Below are 19,481 nucleotides of genomic sequence, written 5' to 3'. Positions count from 1 at the left end.
TGCACTGCACTTTGTCTGTTACTGTAACATTATATGGTGTTATTGTTTTCCTTTTGTACTCCCTCGGTGTACTTTTGCATGGAATGGTCCATCCGGATGGCATGCAAACACAAGATTTTCACTGTAGTTCGGTATATGTGATTATAGTAAACGAATTAACAATGAACAAAGCGACTGCGGCTGTGCAATTTATTGCTGATGCGGTTCTGCCATACTTTTTCTTTACAGATTTCCCGCATTTGTTTTTTCATAAAGAGTAAACACCAAAAGTTCTGCCGGGTGCGGATGAAAGTGTGTGCCTAAGTATTTAATGATAAAATAACCATGACACGAATGTGTACACTTTGGAAGATTTATCATTTAGAATAGTGGAAGGGAGGAACACGGCGCAGAGGAGAGCTGCAGTGAGCACCTGAATCAGTTTGATGGATCATGCGAATCGGGACCATGAGTGCCTTCACCATGCTCCAAGATGAAGACGGAGTTTTCAGTATGACAGTTGGAAAGACATATTGCAACTGTGTAAAATGTTTGAAGTATAATACCCTGTTCTGTCTCCATATTGCACGAAGGATCGGGATGTTGTGGAGAGGATGAAGAACACGTTCACCGGGATGCTTCATGGATTAGGGAGCATTAGTTAAACGGGGAGATTGGTCAAACATGTATTGTTTTCTCTAGAGCGTGGCAACTTGAGAGGCGATATAACAGAAGTGCAGATAAATATGAGAGATAGAGATTGGGTGGCCAGAATCTTTTTCACAGGATGGAAATGTCCTGTGCTGGAGGGCTTAGATAGAGGTGACAGGGGACGTTTAAAGGGAATTTATGCAGAGACTGGTAGATACCTGGAACGCGCTGCCACGAGTTGTGGTGGAAGCAGACATGAGGGCATCGTGTTATAGTGACATGCAGGTTCCTGCACAGGCTGATGGAATTAATGTTGATTAGCATCGTGGCCCGTACATAAACCGTGGTGAAGGACCTGCTCCTTTGCTGTACTGTTCTATGTTCCACCTGTGTGTACTATGGAATCTTTGCAATCCTATAATAGTTTGAGGATCCGTCTTGGTCTGAGAAGGCTGCGACAGATTTGGCGCTGGATTAGATTGAATAATTTACCACTTTGCTCAGCTGCCTTAGCTTGAAGTGATCAACTAACTTCTTTTTCAGTCCGTAGATGCAAATCCCACCTTCAAGTAAGGGAGTGACCTGCACTGAGAGGGATCCGACATTCAGCATTACATTGCTGAATGAAGCAGATTGGAGGATATGAGGCGAAAAACATGAGGTAAATTGATGGGTGACAAATGTTTGAAATTATACCTACATTTCTGGAAGAATGCCGCTCCCAATTTGAACTGTTGGTGTAACAGGATTTTTCAGCAGTTGGTCTTCCGCAAATAAATTTCCGAGCCAAACACAATCTGTCAAAAAGAGTATTGATTTCAGATGATGTCATCTGTTCGCAGTTTTAAAATCCCTATTTTTAGTTCTGTTGCACCTTGGGACCCAAACCAAAAGTAGATAAATTCTTGGGGAATGCAGCATAAACATAACTGCTCCTCAGCTGGAAAATGCTGAACCTGTACTACGATATCGAGAAACTTCCTGTTAAATTAGTGTAACAAATAAAGTTGTGTTTGAATCTGTGACAGGGGACAATGTAATTGTAAAACCACTGAACAAATAGGTTGGGATAATGTTAAAACCCAGCCAATTATTAATTTACCAGATTGAGGTCGAATAAAAGTAAAGGGCTAAAGAAATTAATATTCGTCGAAAATACTGCTGGAGAAATTCTGATTTGATATTCTGCATCGCAGTGTACTTAAAGATGAAACCATGTAAATAGTAGTTGTGTATGATGCATCTTCAACGTATCCATACACAGTGGAACTCTCCGGCAGATTCGTTGGCGTCACGCCGTTTGAAAAGGTGAAGAACGATCTGCAGGCTGAGCTAATACCACCGATGGTCGATTGATACAGGACCCAGAGAGAAAACTGGGAGCGATAAACCAGTTAGTCTGATATCTGTATTAGGAATATTAGGAAAAAAGAGTGGACTAGGATTTACGAAAGACAAGCCATGTTTGACAAAACTGCTGGAGATTTCTGAGTTTGCAACTGGTAACAGATTGAACAGTCGATGTTATGTGATTGGATACTCAAATAGCGTTTGTTGAGTCACACTTAACAGGTTAGTACGAACAATAAGCGGTCTTGAGGTCGGATGTTGCAATATACCGGCAGATTTTGAAAACTGATTGAAACAAAGAGGATAACTGACCGGTAAATTTTCGGGGTTGCAGAAGGCAACTGTCACTGAGGTGTTCTGGGAGAGAATGCCATATTGTTATGTTTCCTGACGACACTAAACCAGCTGGAGTTGTGATTTGTGAGGAAGATGCAAAGAAGTCTCGATGAAATGTGATTTGGACGTGGGAAAATGCATTGCAGGATTGGTATTGGTTTATTATTGTCGCTTGTACCGAGGTACAGTGAAAAACGTGTCTCACAAACCGACCGTACAGGTCAATTCATTATACAGTGCAGTTACGTTGAGTTAGTACAGAGTGCATTGATGTCGTACAGGTAAGAAAAACAGTAACAGTATAGAGTAAAGTGACACAGCTACAGAGAAAGTGAAGTTCAATAAGGTGCAAGGTCACAACAAAGTAGATCGTGAGGTCATAGTTCATATCATTGTATCGGGGAACCGTTCAATGATCCTATCACAGTGGGGTAGAAGCTGTCCTTAAGTCTGGTGGTATGTGCCCTCACGCTCCTGTATCTTCTACCCGATGGAAGAGGAGAGAAGAAAGAATGTCCCGGGTTGGTGGTGTCTTTGATTATGTTAGTTGCTACACTAAGACAACGAGAGGTAAAGACAGAGTCCAAGGAGGGGAGGCTGGTGTCCGTGATGCGATGGGCTGTGTCCACAACTCTCTGCGGCTTCTTGTGGTCTTGGGCAGAGCAGTTGCCGTATCAAGCCGTGATACATCCAGATAGGATGCTCTCTATGGTGCGTCGGTAAAAGTTGGTGAGAGTCAATGGGGACAAACCAAATTTCTTTAGCCTCCTGAGGGAATAGAGGAGCTGGTGAGCTTCCTTGGCTGTGGCATCTACGGGATTTGTCCAGAACAAGTTGTTGGTGATGTTCACTCCCAGGAACTTGAAGCTCTCAACCCTTTCGACCTCAGCACCATTGATGTAGACAGGTGCATGTACACCGCCCCCTTTCCTGATGTCAATGACCAGCTCTTCAGTTTTGTTTACATTGAGGGAAAGGTTGTTGTCATGACACCATTCCACTGAGCTCTCTATCTCCTTCCTGTACTCCGACTCATCGCTGTTTGAGATAAGGCCTACAACGGTGGTATCATCTGCAAACTTGTAGATGAAGTTAGAGCAGAGTCTGGCCACACAGTCGTGAGTGTATAGGGAGAAGAGTGGAGGGCTAAGGACGCAGCCTTGTGGGGCACCAGTGTTAATAATAATCGTGCCCGAGGCATTGCTGCCTATCCTCACTGATTGCCGTCTGTTTTTTAGAAAGTCAAGGATCCAGTTACAGAGGGAGGTGTTGAGTCCTATGTCTCGGAGTTTGGTGACAAGCTTGCTTGGGATTATTGTATTGAAGGAAGAACTGTAGTCAATAAACAATAGTCTAACGTATGTCTCTTTACTGTCCAGATGCTCCAGAGCTGAGTGTAGGGCCAGGGAGATGGCATCTGCTGTAGACCTGTTTCGCCGATAGGCGAATTGCGATGGATCCAGGTTGTGTGGTAGGCTTGACCATGACCAACCTCTCAAAGCACTTAATGATGGTGGATGTCAGAGACACTAGTTGTTTGTTATTGAGGCATGTTACCTAGTTTTTCTTTGGTACCTGGATGATAGTGGTCTTCTTAAAACATGAGGGGACCTGAGACTGAAGCAGGGAGAGGTCGAATGTGTCCGCAAATACTTCTGCCAGCTGGTCGGCACAAGATCAGTTTAAGAACGTGAGTAACTGCTAGGTTATTGCGACAAAAATTGTAAAGGCAGATAATTAGATAAATGGGGATGGACTGGGAAACATTGGCTTGAAGTGGATCTTGGTGTCTTCGTTCATTCTGAATGCAAACGTACAGCTGCAACATAAAATTAGTAGAGACACTAAAATGTTGATTTTAATAACAAAGCCAAATGAGCTTCTCCTGTTTCTATGATTTTACAAGTTGGCTTTCCTTTGATTATGTTTAAAAGACTCCCGCTCCGTGGCACTGACTTCAGTCATCATTAAGTGCTTCGAGAGGTTAGTCTTCCAACATACCAAATCCATTCTCCCTCCCTTACTGGACCCCCTTCAGTTTGCAAACCGCCTCAATAGGTCAACCGAAGAGGCAGTATCCTTTGCCCTCCAACTGGCTTTGTCTCACCTAGATCAAAAGAACATATGATAGAAGGCTCTTCATAGATTTCAGCTCTGCCTTTAACACTATCATACCACAGAACCTCATAAGGAAGCTACACCTACTGGGCCTTAGCACCTCCACCTGCAATTGGATTCTGGACTTCATCTCTGAAAGGCCACAGTCAGTTCATATTGGAAATACCATCACAAATTTCACCAGGCTGAGCACTGGAGCCCCCCCAGGGCTGCGTGCTCAGTCCACTGCTGTTCACGCTGCTGAACCATGACTGTTATGCCAACTCAAGTTCCAACCATATCCTCAAGTTTGCTGGTGATACAACAGTGATGGGCCTCATCAGCAGGAATGATGAAGCAGCTTACAGAGCGGAGGTGGCGAGGCTGGCAGATTGGTGCTTAGTCAACGATCTCTCCTTGACGTGGACGAAACGAGAGAGATGATTGTGGATTTTGGAAAGGCTCAGGCTGACTGCTTACCCCTGTGCATCAATGGCATCGTTGTACAGCGAGTCAGCTATTATAAGTTCTTGGGAATACATATAGCAGACGACCTGTCCTGGTCAATTAACATCTCTTGCCTCGCCAAGAAGGCACAGCAGCGTCTCCACTTTTTACGGCGGCTGAAAAGAGCAAACCTGCCCTCCTCCACCCTCACTACATTCTACGGGGGTACCATTGAGAGTGTCCTGACTGGCTGCATCTCTGCCTGGTACGATAATTGTAATATCTCTGACCGTAAGTCTTTGCAGCGAATTGCGAGTACAGCGAAAAAGATCATTGGAGGAGCTCTTCCCTCCATCTCGGATATTTACAATACACGATGCACACGTAAGGTTTATAGAATAATAGACGCCGCTTCTCATCCCTCCGACGACGTATTTGTCCCACTGCCGTCTGGAAAGCAGTACCGGAACATCCGTGTCAAAACTACTAGATTTCACAACAGTTCCCCCCCCCCCCCCCCCAAGGCTCTCAGGCTCCTGAATGCCCTGGTAGACAAATGCCGCCTGGTTTGCACAACGGCGTATAAGAACTTTGGCTGCTGCTGAATACGTTTATACAATGGGTACAACACACTGAGCTTGTATTTCTCTTGTCCAACTCGGTTTTGCACTAACTCTGCGCTAAATTTGTATTATGTATGTACCGGATTTTTTTTGCACTATTTGTACTTGCACTATTTTTCTTGTTTTTTTTATTTTTGTTTGTGTTTATTGTATGTCTTCTGTTAAATGTATGTCCTCTGTTGTGTGAGTCTGGGGGAAACGACATTTAGTTCCGCCATGTGCTTTTATAACCTGGATGAATGACAATAAAGTAACTTGAACTTGAAGCTGAACTTGACAGACGCTGTCGCGTTGAAGACCGTGGTACAACGGCCCTGTTGTTAAAACATTTCAATTAAAAATATCCTTAATCAATATTGTATTTGTTTACATTCTGTCCACCAGTACTAAAACTTTGTTTTTAACTCAAGAGAGAACTTAGAACATCCTTGATATCTTCAGTATTATAGATAAAGACGGATAGCTGTCCGGGAATGTATCACTAGGGGGATTTCACATTGGAGAATTTCACTGGTTGTGATTTATTGCTGAAGAGTATCGCGTGTTCCTGAGGCTTCAAAGCGGAATGGGACCATGTCACGTCGCGTAATACTGATTAACGATATTCTGGAGTAGTCATTTTGAACCAGACGTGGTATAATAATAAGGGGTGCCTGTCAAAGTAGAATAGTACGCGACCACGGTTAATAGCCGAAATTAAAACAGAACATCTGCGAAATACTCAACAGACCTGGTCGTATCTGTGAGAAGAGAAACATAATTGAAGTGTCTGACCCTTCGTCAGAACTGGGAAGGAGAGTAAAGAGCCTTGTTAAACTGCGGCAAGGGAGTTGGATCGGGATATCTTTGGTAAGATGAAAAGGGGGTGACCATGGGGAAAAGCTGTAGAACAAGATTATATGGTCAATGTGTCAATGGGAGCAGTCATAGACTGACCACAGAGACAAAGGAACAGGGACAATCGAATGCATGAGTTGCGAAATTAATAGCAGGACGACATGTCCCCCAGGTAAGCATGTCGTCCTCTCCCAGAGGAAATAGAAAAAAGATGAGGGGAAGAATGACCCACAAGCTCAGCTAATATAACAGATGGTTGATTGATGTCTACAGAAATTAAAGTAGTCACTTTCCATAGAACCATACAGCACAGCACAAAACAGGCCCTTCGGCCCACCATGTTGTGCCGTCCATCAAACCACCCTCACACCATCTAAACCTTTCCTCCCGCATATCCCTCTATCTCACATTACTCCAGATGCCTATCGAACAAACTCTTGAACCTGTACAATGTATCTGCCTCCACCACCACCCCAGGCAGTGCATTCCATGCACCAACCACTCTTTGGGTGAAAAACCTCCCCCGACATCTCCTCTGAACATCCCACCCATAACCTTAAAGTCATGTCCTCTCGTCTTGAGCATTGGTGCCCTGGGAAGGAAGCGCTGGCTGTCTACTCTATCTATTCCTATCAATATTTTATACACCTCTATCATGTCTCCTCTCAACCTCCTCCTTTCCAGTGAATAAAGCCCTAGCACCCTAAGACTCTCCTCATATTCTATACGCTCTAATCCAGGCAGCATCCTGGGAAATCTCCTCTGCACCCTCTCCAATGCCTCCACATCCTTCCTATAATGCGACGACCAAAACTGAACACAGTACTCTAAGTGTGGTCTAACTAGAGTTTTGTAAAGCTGCATCATCACTTCGCGGCTCTTAAACTCAATCCCACGATTTGTGAAAGCTAACGTCCCATAGGCCTTCTTAACTGCTCTTTCCACCTGTGAGGATTGTGTTCCTCTTCACTAATTAGCCAGATAACCTAGATTGCAACTTATCCTCCTCGTCCCCCCGATTTTTTACCGATCAGGTTCAACCCCTCCGATTCAGATGCTGTGTTTGCAGAGGCTTTGCTAAAACTACCAGTAGTAGCCAAATCCGCGCAGCCGGCTCCACCAGTCAGCCAACGATACTTAACTCATCTCCTGAGATCATTCAGGATGCAGACAAGGCAATAGACAATGGGAAACAAGTGGGTGTGGCCTATTTTGGAGTTTCAGAAGACTCCTGATAAGGTCGTAAGCAGAAGATCCGTCAAGGAATTTGGATCAAATGGAACTGGGAGTAAAATACGGACATATATTAAGAATCAGACCAAAAGCAAATGTTGTAATAGTAGTATATCTCTTGGGTTGGCATGTGATTAGAATGATACCGCGGGAATCGGTAAATAGGACGGAGCTATTCACAATCTATCTCACAGATCTGGGTGATGGGATCAAATGGTATATGTCACAGTCTGATGACGAAGTGGGACAGAGAGCACAGAGGAAGATGGGAAGACGCGAAGATATTTGAAGAGGATATTGACACTCTATATGAAAGGACGAGAGCATTTCAGTCTGAATATAACGTGGAAAGCTGTGATTTATTCATTTTCATGCACACAAGAGAAAACAGAACAAGATATTTATAATTGCTGTCATATCAAGGGACACACGTATATATTTAACCAAGCTACCGAAAGCCCATGTGTGGAAGCATGTTAGTCTCTATTAGGAGACGACGTGAAGACAGGTACATAGAAGTAGTAACGTCTATCGCCTTGGTGAGATCGCAGCTGGTAAACTGTGTGCAAATTCGGTCTCCTTACCGTGAAAACAATGTACCGACCACAGAGAGAGATGCCGCAAAGAGTCAAGGTACTGGTTCCAGGTTTGGACAGTTTGCCATATGATGAAAGATTCAACAGACTGGAACTGTATTCTCCAAAGTTCAGAGTGGGAGGAGATCTCACTGAAGTACAAGCATCTTTTAGTGCTCCAGAAACTGGAGGCATGGATGATATCTCCCGTAATTTAGGAGCCTGAGACAGAGGACACCAATAACCAGAGTAACTATAAACCATAAACGACTGAGCTGAGTGGAGAAATACAAGGAATCGTTGGAATTCTCTAAATGAAGGGTTCGGGAGGCTCAGTCGTTTTGCTCATCCAAACTAGAGATCATCAGTTTTCTGTAGTTTAAGAGAGTGGCGGTTTATGAGGCGTAAGCTGGAAAGTTGCGTTATCGTAGATCAGTAATTATCTCGATGAACGGTCAGTAAATATAAACAACAAACCTACTCCTATTGCTGGGTTGAAGCATTGAAAGGACAAACCTGCTCCTACGGGCGGTAGACTCCACCTTCCCTCCCGGCGATAAACTCACTCTTGTCCGTCTCTATTTCTTCTCAGAATCACGCAGATTAGGAACCGTTGTGGCTGACTTTTATTGTGGAATGCGCCTACTATCAGATCACAGGAAATGGAGGAGAGTCGAACTATTCTGAACTGATCTTTCACGAGATCTTATTTCTGCTAAATAATATTAGCTGTTGTACGAACACCTTTATTTACACGGCGACTCAGTCCAAGTTCAGGGAGCAGGTTAAGACCGCGGTGAAATATCCGGTCACCCCAATGCTTCAGGTGATTAATAAAGCCGCCCCTTGAGCTCTTTCGGACCTTGTTATTGCACCTACCATCCCAGAGGGCGTTTGACGTGCGTTCAGAAACCCCGAGCAAGCTGAAATGTATCAATAATCCCCTGTCCTTGATACTGAACTGTATATAAATTTGAGCAGTGAACGGTAACCATAATGCCCAGTGATGTTAACCTCTACCCACCAACACAGAGCTGTGTCTTTATACTTCCGTTGGTCGCTGCGCTGACTTTGAACTTACGAAACCCGGGGTCATTGACACACTACCCGCAATTTGTTAGGTCATTGATATTCTGCCATCAATGCTTGGATTCACTGATGCTATATCCGCAATGGCCGAAGTCAAAGACACTGATTAGGGACATTGAAATTACACCGAAAGTACTACAGGACAGTGGTAATCTGCCCATTTCCCGATGTCACTGGCAAAGTCTGTGCCTAAAGTCGAAATGCTCGCAGTCAACCAAATGAGACTTCCACTGACAAGATGACTGGTGTAGCTTGGTTCATTAAACCTGCACACAAATACAGGATCCGTTGCCCTACACGATTCCCAGGATCTCTGATATATTGTTCAAAATGTAAGGGTTCAGTGATACAGTGTCCAAACTACTCACTGTTCTCTGTTTCTGGAACCTTAACGAGACAATACTTCTGGAATTCATCAGCTCCTTCTGTTCTGAATCATCGAATCATAGAACACTACAGCACAGAAAACAGGCCATTCGACCCTCCTGCTCTCGGTTCATTTCCTCGAAGCAACAAAAAAGTATCCTTATTTTCTTTCTTGATTACCAAAGCCAGCATGAGGCCATTCCGCTCTCCGGTCCACTCTCCCCTTATCCTGTTGGTAATTCCAGTGCCAAACCTTCAGTTAAGTGTTTAATTGCATGCAGGCCGTGCCATTCAGTTTAACCCAGTCTTCTCTGCACCGAAGCCGCGCGCGACTTTTCTCTCAAGCTGTTCGTGCCGCTGCGTTTCTTGTTGCAGTATTGAGAGCGCCTTTTTCCTAGTTTTCGTTTGTACTTATTCCTTATAATTATACTCACGTTACTGTCGCTAATTCACTCAAATTATCCTGTCTTCCAGGAAGCTGCTTTTGATTTCATTCACTTTAAAATCTAGTTTGTTAAATACACGTAACGGAAATGCAGGGCAATGTCCAACTTCAACAGTAGAGGTTCCACCTGGTTATGACGGCATTGCCATGGGTGAGTTCCCTCTCATCAACATGGAGCATCCATCTGTCACCAAAGTGACATGGATCGTTTGCCTATAAGAGCAAGTCCAATGTTATGCATGAGGTGGCGAATGGATCGCCAAATGAAACGTAATCCTTTTTACAGGTCAGGAGTGTGATCGGGTAACCTTCAGTCTTCTGCATCTGCACAGCTTCAACCACAGTCGAGGAGCTCGACATCGTCCAGGACAAAGCAGTTACATTAATTGCCATTCTCTCCACTGCCGGAAACGTTCATTCCCTCCACAACTAGCACACAGACAATGCAACATGCACGTCGATAACATGTCCGTCCGTTACTCGACAAGTTTAATCAACAACAGCTCCCAATTCCAAGAGTTGTCCAATCGAGAAACGCAAGGGCTGCAACGTTATGGAAATATCACCACCTGCAGGTTCCACTCCAAACTGCATGCCACTCGGAAACGCATCACCCATCCTTCATCGTCGCCAAGCCTGAACCTTCATCCTCTCTAATCAGCAGTGCTGTGATAATTCATTCACCAGACACAGTGCAATGGGCCAAGAAGGAGGCTCCCACTAGCTTCTTAATAGTGATTAGCGACGGAAATAATTGCTCGCGTTGCAAGTGATGCACACATCCAGGAAACGGATAAAGCAAATATTCCTTGGACGCCCCTGATGAGGATGAGTATGTGAGGTTCAGGGAGTTGGAAGTTATTTAAATGGTGGAGAACATCCGACGTGTTCCCGATGTAGGTGGGAAGAGACTGGACAAGGGGAGTCAAGATGGAGTCGAGGTACAAATTCAATGGGACAAGAGAAAGCCGAATCAATAAGCCTATCAGGACAGTCCTGTTTGTGGATCTTTCGTAAGATGCCAAAGCAGGCAGTCCAGAGTCGGGCCACTGTCAGATTGGAGGCTGTGGAGGGGATATCTGATGTTATGTGATCACTGATATCCTTCCATATCTCTCTGTCCCCATGCTCTATGTTCCTTAACATTTTTGGCAGGTTAATTGTGTTCTCCTTTGTGAAGACAGTGCAAAATGATTTTTTATTGGACGTCCGTTTCTATGTGATCTATTGTAACTCACCATATTTCTGATTTTATACATTTATATCTGCCTTCACTGAGCTCATATCTTTGATTATCTTGAGAAGTCAGTCTTTTTATGCACCCTACAATTACTTCACCACAGCTTGTCAATTAATTTTTTGGTCCGCTATGCTGGGTTACACACTGTCCCCAGTCCTCGGGCTTCCTCTTCGTTGGATCTAATAAAACCCATAATTTGATTACGTGGCCTCCCTTCCTCGACTCTTCTTGGTTTAGTTGTATGCAGTGAGGGGCGGATAATTATTCTCATGTTGTTACAAAACGTGGGGATGTTACATGATTGTGATCCAATCAATATGTTTGCGAAAATTATTTTATTAAGCAATTAGATACAAGGAGAAAACATTTACCCAATGAGTGTAAGTAAAATTTCCATAGAACTACTGCTAGTGGAGACCCCTGGAGACGGCAAATGCAACAGTCATCAAAAGCCCTTCATACCACTCATGACAACTGTTCAACATGGAATTCCACTCAATTGTTCCAAGATGGAAAGATTTGTCAAGTAAACCAGACTTCTGGACTCCTAATAACAGCGAATGCAATGATATTTTCACTGCTTATGGTCCTTGGCACCACTCACAACCTCAGTACAAAGGTGTAGTCCTCTGCTTCATTAGAAAATCTCATTCTTATATAAAGGTGACCCAAATATTGTCCTGTGAAGTGGCAATTCTTTTCTGCCTCACGACAAACCATGAAAACAGATAAAATTGAATCCGGCTGTTGAACAGCTAACATTACCACACGAATGGTTTTAGAAGTGTTAGTCGCACATATCGCAAGATATTAATGAACTATTAGAATATGCACCATCAACATTCTCAACCAATTACAAAGTCGTTGTACACTTCTGCATCACACTGCATCCCGCCCCTTGAGATTTACATTCTACTTAGTGCTCGATAGTCCCATTTTACGTCATATCCCAAACCACCTAACTTACAATTGAATGACTTATATTATATGGAAGGGAAACCTAAGATGTGAAATATTCAACCAAAATATTAGTCAAATTCTATGCTCTCTATTCTAAGTTCTAAAGCAAATGGGTCAGTCTGCACTTCTTGGATTTATTTTGTATGTGTCTCCAACGGCTTCCTTTCATCCATCTCGGATATCATCCATCTGCAGATTTATCTGTTGCTGCCAGCTGTTCAGTGTGGAAAAGTTGATCATTTCAAATCAGATGGTTTCAATAAATTCAAATTAATCTGGTGCGGCTCGTACTTTGCCACGAAGACTACTTTTTGATTACACTCTATCTGATAGCTCAAACAAGTCCGTAGCCTGCTCACGGCTTGAAGGTTCACATTTTCTGGTTGTGTTCGGTGGCTCACTAATTAGCGACAACATCTCATTCGACTGCTTCTCATATGGTTGGAAACGGCTGCTCCACCTGATTGGCGAAACTGAAGCGTTGTCTTAATGTTCGCCCTGCTTTCTCAGTTGTACTTCCGGGGCTACATTCCTCTCCTGAAATCGTAACAGCGGGGTATCTGCAAAAGCGGCGACTATCCAGTTCAATAGTGACTGCTGGGTATCCTCGGCTAAAGTTCACAAAACCTGATTTATCACAGTGTCTGGGTAGAAAGCTCTTAACCTTTGTAACACTTCGGTAAGCCAGAAAGCAGGCGTCCCTTGGTCCTGGAGTCTCTCTCTCCACTCCTTCACTCCCCTAAGTTTCAATATGCAAGTTGCTTGTGTTGTTTCTCTATCTCTCAATTAAGTCTGAGAGGAGTCACGTTCTACCTGGGTTTGCTGTGACCGATGTCCTGCAATTCTGAGCGTTTCATTTGTTGAGTGCCTGAATTTTGTTTCTTCCTCCTCAAATAATTTTGTTTTTCCTCTTCCATCTCTTCTCCAGAAGAGGAAATGCATATGCTTTCATGTCATTCATCAGAATTCCAACCATTTTTTAATAAATCATAGACAACTACAGCACAGAAAACAGGCCATTCCGCCCTTCTAGTCTGTGTCGAAACATTATTCTGCTAGTCCTATTTACCTGCTCCCAGCCCATACCCCTCCAGACCTCTCTCATCCATGTATCTATCCAATTTACTCTTAAAAGTTAAGAGCGAGCCAGCATTTACCACATCAGATGGCAGCCCATTCCACACTCCCACCACTCTTTGATTGAAGAAGTTCCCTCTATTGTTCCCCCTAAACCTTTCCCCTTCCACCCTAAAGCCATGTCCTCTCGTACTTACCTCTCCTAATCAAGGTGGAAAGAGCCTACTTGCATTAACTCTGTCTATTCCCCTCATCATTTTGTATACCTCTATCATATCTCCCCTCATTATTCTCCGCTCCAAGGACTAAAGTCCTAACATGCTCAATCTTTCCCTGTAACTCAACTCCTGAAGACCCGGCAACATTCTAGTAAATCTCCTCAGCACTCTTTCAACCTTACTGACATCCTTGCTGTAGTTCGGCGACCAGAACTGCACACAATATTCTAAATCTGGTCTCACCAATGACTTATACAACCTCACTAAAACATTCCAACTCCTATACTCAATACTTTGATTTATAAATGCCAGGATGCCAAAAGCCTTTTTTTTACAACCCTGTCTACCTGTGACTCTACTTTCAGGGAATTATGTATCTGAACTCCCAGATCCCTTTGTTTTTCCGCACTCCTCAGTGCCCTACCATTTACTGTGTATGCCCTCCCTTGATTTGTCCTTAACCTCTGATGGATTTACGGTCCATTTCCTTTGTAAACCAAGGTTTTCTTCTTCAGATACTTCAATGTCGTAAGTTGAGCAGCTAGACCTTTTTCACGCACTCTCCCGGTTAGCCCTTGCCGCCGCCACTAATGCAACATTGGAATCTGCCACTTTTTAACATCTAAACTTCAGTTCCAAATGTATCGTTCTTTAAGTAAGCTTCGGACTGCAGGGGGTAATATCCATCCAACTTGATGTGAAATTTGCACAGGGATCTCTGGAAACCCTACTTCCATGTATCAATGTTCAGTCGCATTGCGTTCTTTCTTTGCAGTGTTTTCTCTGTCCCGATTTCAGTCTTCAGGTAGCCTGATGTTCAGCAATGACTGTGCAACAAGACCAACCAGCAGGTGGCATCCACCCCGCTTGTCGACATTACCTCTCTCTGCTTCTCTTGGAAGCCTTTTCGTTACCCGTATTAGTTGGATCCTATCGATTATGCCACATGTTGCAAAACGTTGGTTTAATATTATATGATGCTGATCCGATCAGTTTACTTGAATGTGGACCACATGCAGGCCAATGGGCCGAGATCAGGAACGCACCTTCGTCAGCGTGGAAGAGTTAGGCCGAAGAGGCTGTTTGCGTGTTGTCTAAGTCTTGACTCTGATTTCAATAAACAGTGAAAACTATTGCTTTTGTTATGTAACTGACTACATCCGTAAACAACAACGCAGCTCTGTGCTGCGGTTGGGTGTGACGCCTGAACTACCAACAGCAAATTATAGCTGACTTTCATCCACTTCAGCTGGCGACGTAAACTCATCGGAACACAGAACTCACTGATTCTGCTGGTAATGCATCCTCACTAAGTTAAGTGACGTGCTCAGTCAATGATGAACATTTTGTAAAGTTCTGCACTGAGTGAGACTGCTATTGATGTATGGTCAAGGAAAACAGGTGATCTTCTTGTTCGCGGAATTGACCAAACATTATACTGTCACGTACCAGAAAGCAACACCGTGTAAAACTCTCATGATTTAGTCTCCCGGTAGGAAACCGTTTAGGTCTTCAACTGCGTTCAGTGATCAGCTGACAGCGGAATCCCTCTGTGATAAACTCGCACCGTGATACATGGACACAGCGACACAGAACCATGTGAAAATTATAAATGTTCAGACCGCAGTACGCCAATTTCAAGGTTTGGCATGGTAGACTGGTTCAGAAGGTTAGATGACATGGGATCAAAGCAAGTTGGCAAATGAGATCCAAAATTAGTACAAAGTTATCCTCTTCAGCAGCTTCATCCTCGTGTAGCTAGCTCTGGTTGTGCAATTCTTGTATTATCAGATCACAGAAATAGGAGCAGGGCGGAGTGATTGGGAATTTATCTTCGAACAGGTCGGACGTATGCTGAAAAATGTCAGCTGCTGCATTAACACGTTTATTTACGCGGAGACTCAGTCCAAGTTCAGGGAGCAGGTGAACAGCGCCTTGAAACATCCAGTCATCTCAATGCTTCGGTTTCTTAAAAAGCTGCTCCCTGAGCACAGTGACTCCGATCTGGTTCCACTTCCCAACATTCATCGTATCAGCCACAAGATCTCGATGCAGGAAGGAAGAAATGGAACAGTGGTCTGCTCCTGAAGCTTTGAAGGATTGTAACGACTGTTGCCCCATAAGACACAGCTCCAGCCCTGCCTAAAGCTGTTTGTTTGCCTCCAGGCACCGGTAACATTCCAGGCACAATCCGCGGGCTCAGCGATCTTGACCACCATTTCCTCGTGTCAGCCACACTGTACCCTCAACGCTCTGGACTTTGGCTCTCTCTCTGTCATGCCGAATGACGGTAGTAAGCGTTTGTGGCAACGCCTGTGGGCAATTACCCAACATCCAAGATGCCCGAATCGATTACCTCCTACCCTCAACGCCATGTTACAGTTATAATCCACTCAAAATGCCCAGGGACAGTGAGCCTGAGCTCAGAATGTCCAGCTTCATTTCATTTGTATCCGTAATGCCAGCGGCACCGAACGCCGCAATGAACAGGGTGAATTACCCTGTACGAAAACGCTGGGCATCACTATCTCTCAATCTAATATGAGCGAGGGAGTGTCCTTGTCCCTTAAATATCTGAGAACAGTGCTCAACCCAAGATTCCCTGGGCCAATGATAGGGTACCCAACGTGTCCGCTGTTCGTTGCCCATACCCACAATGGCCCGGGATAGTGACCGCATAGCCATAATGTCCTCGGTTACTGACACCCGCGCCGATCCAAAGCGGGGGAGGGGGTAATTCATGTACTACTCCTGTCAGGCCTGACTTGGATGCTAATTGCTGACAGGAACACATACATCGCTGGGACGATTTTGTTCGATTTCAGGAAATTGGATAAAAATTAAATTCCTGTTGCCAGGGTGAGGTTGAACTATGACCTGAGGTTTTTAACACAGTCAGCTGATCAGCATTCCGTTAACTGATCCAAAAATATGACCAAAGAGGTTCTTAGCGAGGTTCTTAGCCAGGTACGGTCCAGAAAATGTGCATTGGAATAGCGGGGGATTTCAGTTAAGGGACTCGTTACAGTCAAGGATGGCTCGCATCATTTTTGCAAGCGGAGGAATTTTCTTGAATGGAATGACTGATATTATCCCAGTAGGTGCCGTAATGATGGACATCAGGTAGTTCAAAATCACATTGACGGGTTGTGGGTCCATGGGGGAAAGTGCACCAAATCGAGAGGCAGATCCACAAATGAAGCACCAGAAAAAAAACAGGTGTGCGCCGGATTTTTTTCCAGGAATATGACCATTTTCCGAATATCGCATTTTAGACTCAAAAGTGAGAAGTAGAAACAAACATATTGCCCCCGGATCTCAATTTTCCCGCTGATGTCCATTTGCCTTGATTTTTTATATGCATTAATCTATCGACCCTTATTTCAAATGTGATCAGCAACATAATCCTCATAGCCCCGAAAGCTCAAAAGATTCACCACATCTTGAGTGAAGCGACCCATCATCATTTCAGTCCAGAATACACTACTATTATTTTGAGACGACGATTCCAAATTCTAAACAGCCCGGAAGACCCCACAAAAGAGGTCTGGACCAGTTGATATTTTTTCATATGACAGACTCACCATGCCAGGAGGTAGCATGGTGAATGTTCCTTCACTCCTTCCATTTATAACAAGTGCGACTATTTCAGCCAAGCTAAGCAGAATTACATGTGGTTCTCCAGGTATGGTCTCACCAAAATCCCACATAAATGTAGACAGGTAATTTTATTCATGTGGTCCCAGACACTTTCGATAAACCACAATCAAAAAAATCCGCATCTTAACTGAATGTTATACTTGTATATTGGCTGCCGGTGACCAGAGTGAAGAGCATACAGAACTCTCTAAATAGCAACCTTTCCCATCAGTGACACAGTCAAAATACATCAACAATTACTTATTTCCACCTGTTATGTACCAGCAACAATAGAAAGACAACGAGCCACGTTTCAATCTATTTAATAATAACTACTTGTAATAATCAGATTCTGGGTGGTACGCAGACGATACAATCTGCTCAGATCTCAGTTCATAAACTGACTGTTGAAATAGCCCTGACATAAAATTGCTTCCCTGTACTGACGGAATTTCTTTCGGCAAACCAACTAAAGTGAAAAAAAAAATTGAAAGAGTCCGTGACACAGTCTTCACCTTAATATTTCTGAGTGGAATTGCCTCTGGAAATCTGGAAGTTGACACTTGATGGTTAACAAATACTGATTCCCAGCCTTAGACTTTGGCAATGGGCCAACACAGTTCACAATCACCTTTGAAAAGGGTTCACTAAATGCAGGAATAGGCTGCAAAGGAGCCACAGGGGCACTCTGATTATGTTTACCTACCATCTGACATGTGTGACAAGTCCTACAAAATATCACAAAATCCTTTCTCACACCAGGCCGAAAGAATTGCTTCAAATACTTTCTTACAGTTTTATTCACACCAACATGACAAAATAAAGGCATACTATGAGCCAGGTTTAAAAATTCATTCCTGTAAATTTTAAGAACCACAAACTGGTCATCAACTGCCGTAGGGTTAGGTAGTGAGTTAGCGGGCAGTGGGAAAATTAACCCTCTTGTGTTCATTGATCTCGTTACTGGAGATTCAGTCTCACTGCACCCGACCACATTGATTTGGCCCACGAGTTCATTATCTTGGCCTTGTTCCACTCGCCTTTATTGCGATCTGTGCCTTATGCCAGACTCCGTATCTTAGTAGGGTGGGGAATTGTGATTGTGGAGAGTTTATCTATGTGGAGGTGTTGGTAAGGGTTAGTTGGGGAGTTGGCTTGTGTTAGTCGAGGAGTTGGCTTGGGTTAGTCGGACTTTGGCTTGGGTTGTGTAAAGTTAGGTTTAGGGGAAGGGGCTAGGGGAGGTAATGGTGAATTTGGGACCTGGTTGTAAGTGTTTGGGGGGAATGTACGTGAGTGTATGTGGGATCAGGAGGGGTGCCTGTTGGCTGGTCTGTGTGAGGAAGCTGTCTGTGCTTAATAGGATGGGAAATTGTGTTTGTGGAGGGTTTCGTTGTGTGGGTGTGTTGACAAGGGTTAGACGGAGTGTTGGCAAGGGTTAGTCGGGAGGTTGGCAAGGGTTGATAGAGGAGTTGGCTCGAATTGTGTAATTGGGTCAGAAGGGGTGAGTGTTGACAGGTCTGTGTTGGGGGACAAAAGTTGTCTTGGACACTACCTTAAAATATATAAGGATGTATGTGGGATTCGGGGGTTGTAGATGTGAGCTGGTCTGTTGAGGGTGAGTTCTGTCTTGGTCAGGATGTGAGTGTGTGGGAGTGTAAGGGAGTGCATTTCGGGTGAGGGGGAAGATCTGTTTTTGAGATTGCGTCCCCAGTCAGAGTCAAATTCATCAGGAACGTGTGAACCTAATTTTTCTAAGTCTAATTTACTGCGCCCGATTCTGACTTTTTTAGTTTTTTTACTGATTTGTTTTGGACTTGGTTGAGACCGTTTGGGGAGTGGGTTTGCAATAACTCAATCCATTTCTTCTCTACTCTCTTTCTCTGGGAGGTTGGCCAGTTCAGGTTAGTTTACAGGCCCAGGATCTCTAAAGACTGGATCCCGTGCTGCTGGAAATGCCTGCTGACAGGTCTGCTCTGCTCTTTCCCTGTAATCGTACAGAAGTACTCTGTGAGTTTAACCCTTAGGCTGTTACCTGTTTCTCCTATGTATAAAATGTGGCACTATTTCCACTGGATTGCACAGACTAGATTTTCCTGCCCACAGGATATCCTCTGCTCTATCTGTGCCCATTTTCACGTCGCTCTGTTGTGTATGTTTTCTGCTATTTTTAAATGTTTACATGCTCTGCAGTGTCTCTCACCACAGTTCTGAGCTGTGTACAGTTTGCTACTAACTAAAAGGTCTCTTGGATTCTTGGCCCTTTTAAAAGCTGACACTATTGTGTATGCTCCCAGTGAGCTCACCTGTTCCTCCAGTTGT

Source organism: Pristis pectinata, chromosome 24 (assembly GCF_009764475.1).
Source record: "Pristis pectinata isolate sPriPec2 chromosome 24, sPriPec2.1.pri, whole genome shotgun sequence".
Taxonomy (NCBI): domain Eukaryota; kingdom Metazoa; phylum Chordata; class Chondrichthyes; order Rhinopristiformes; family Pristidae; genus Pristis; species Pristis pectinata.
Note: the sequence above shows the minus strand (reverse complement) of the source record.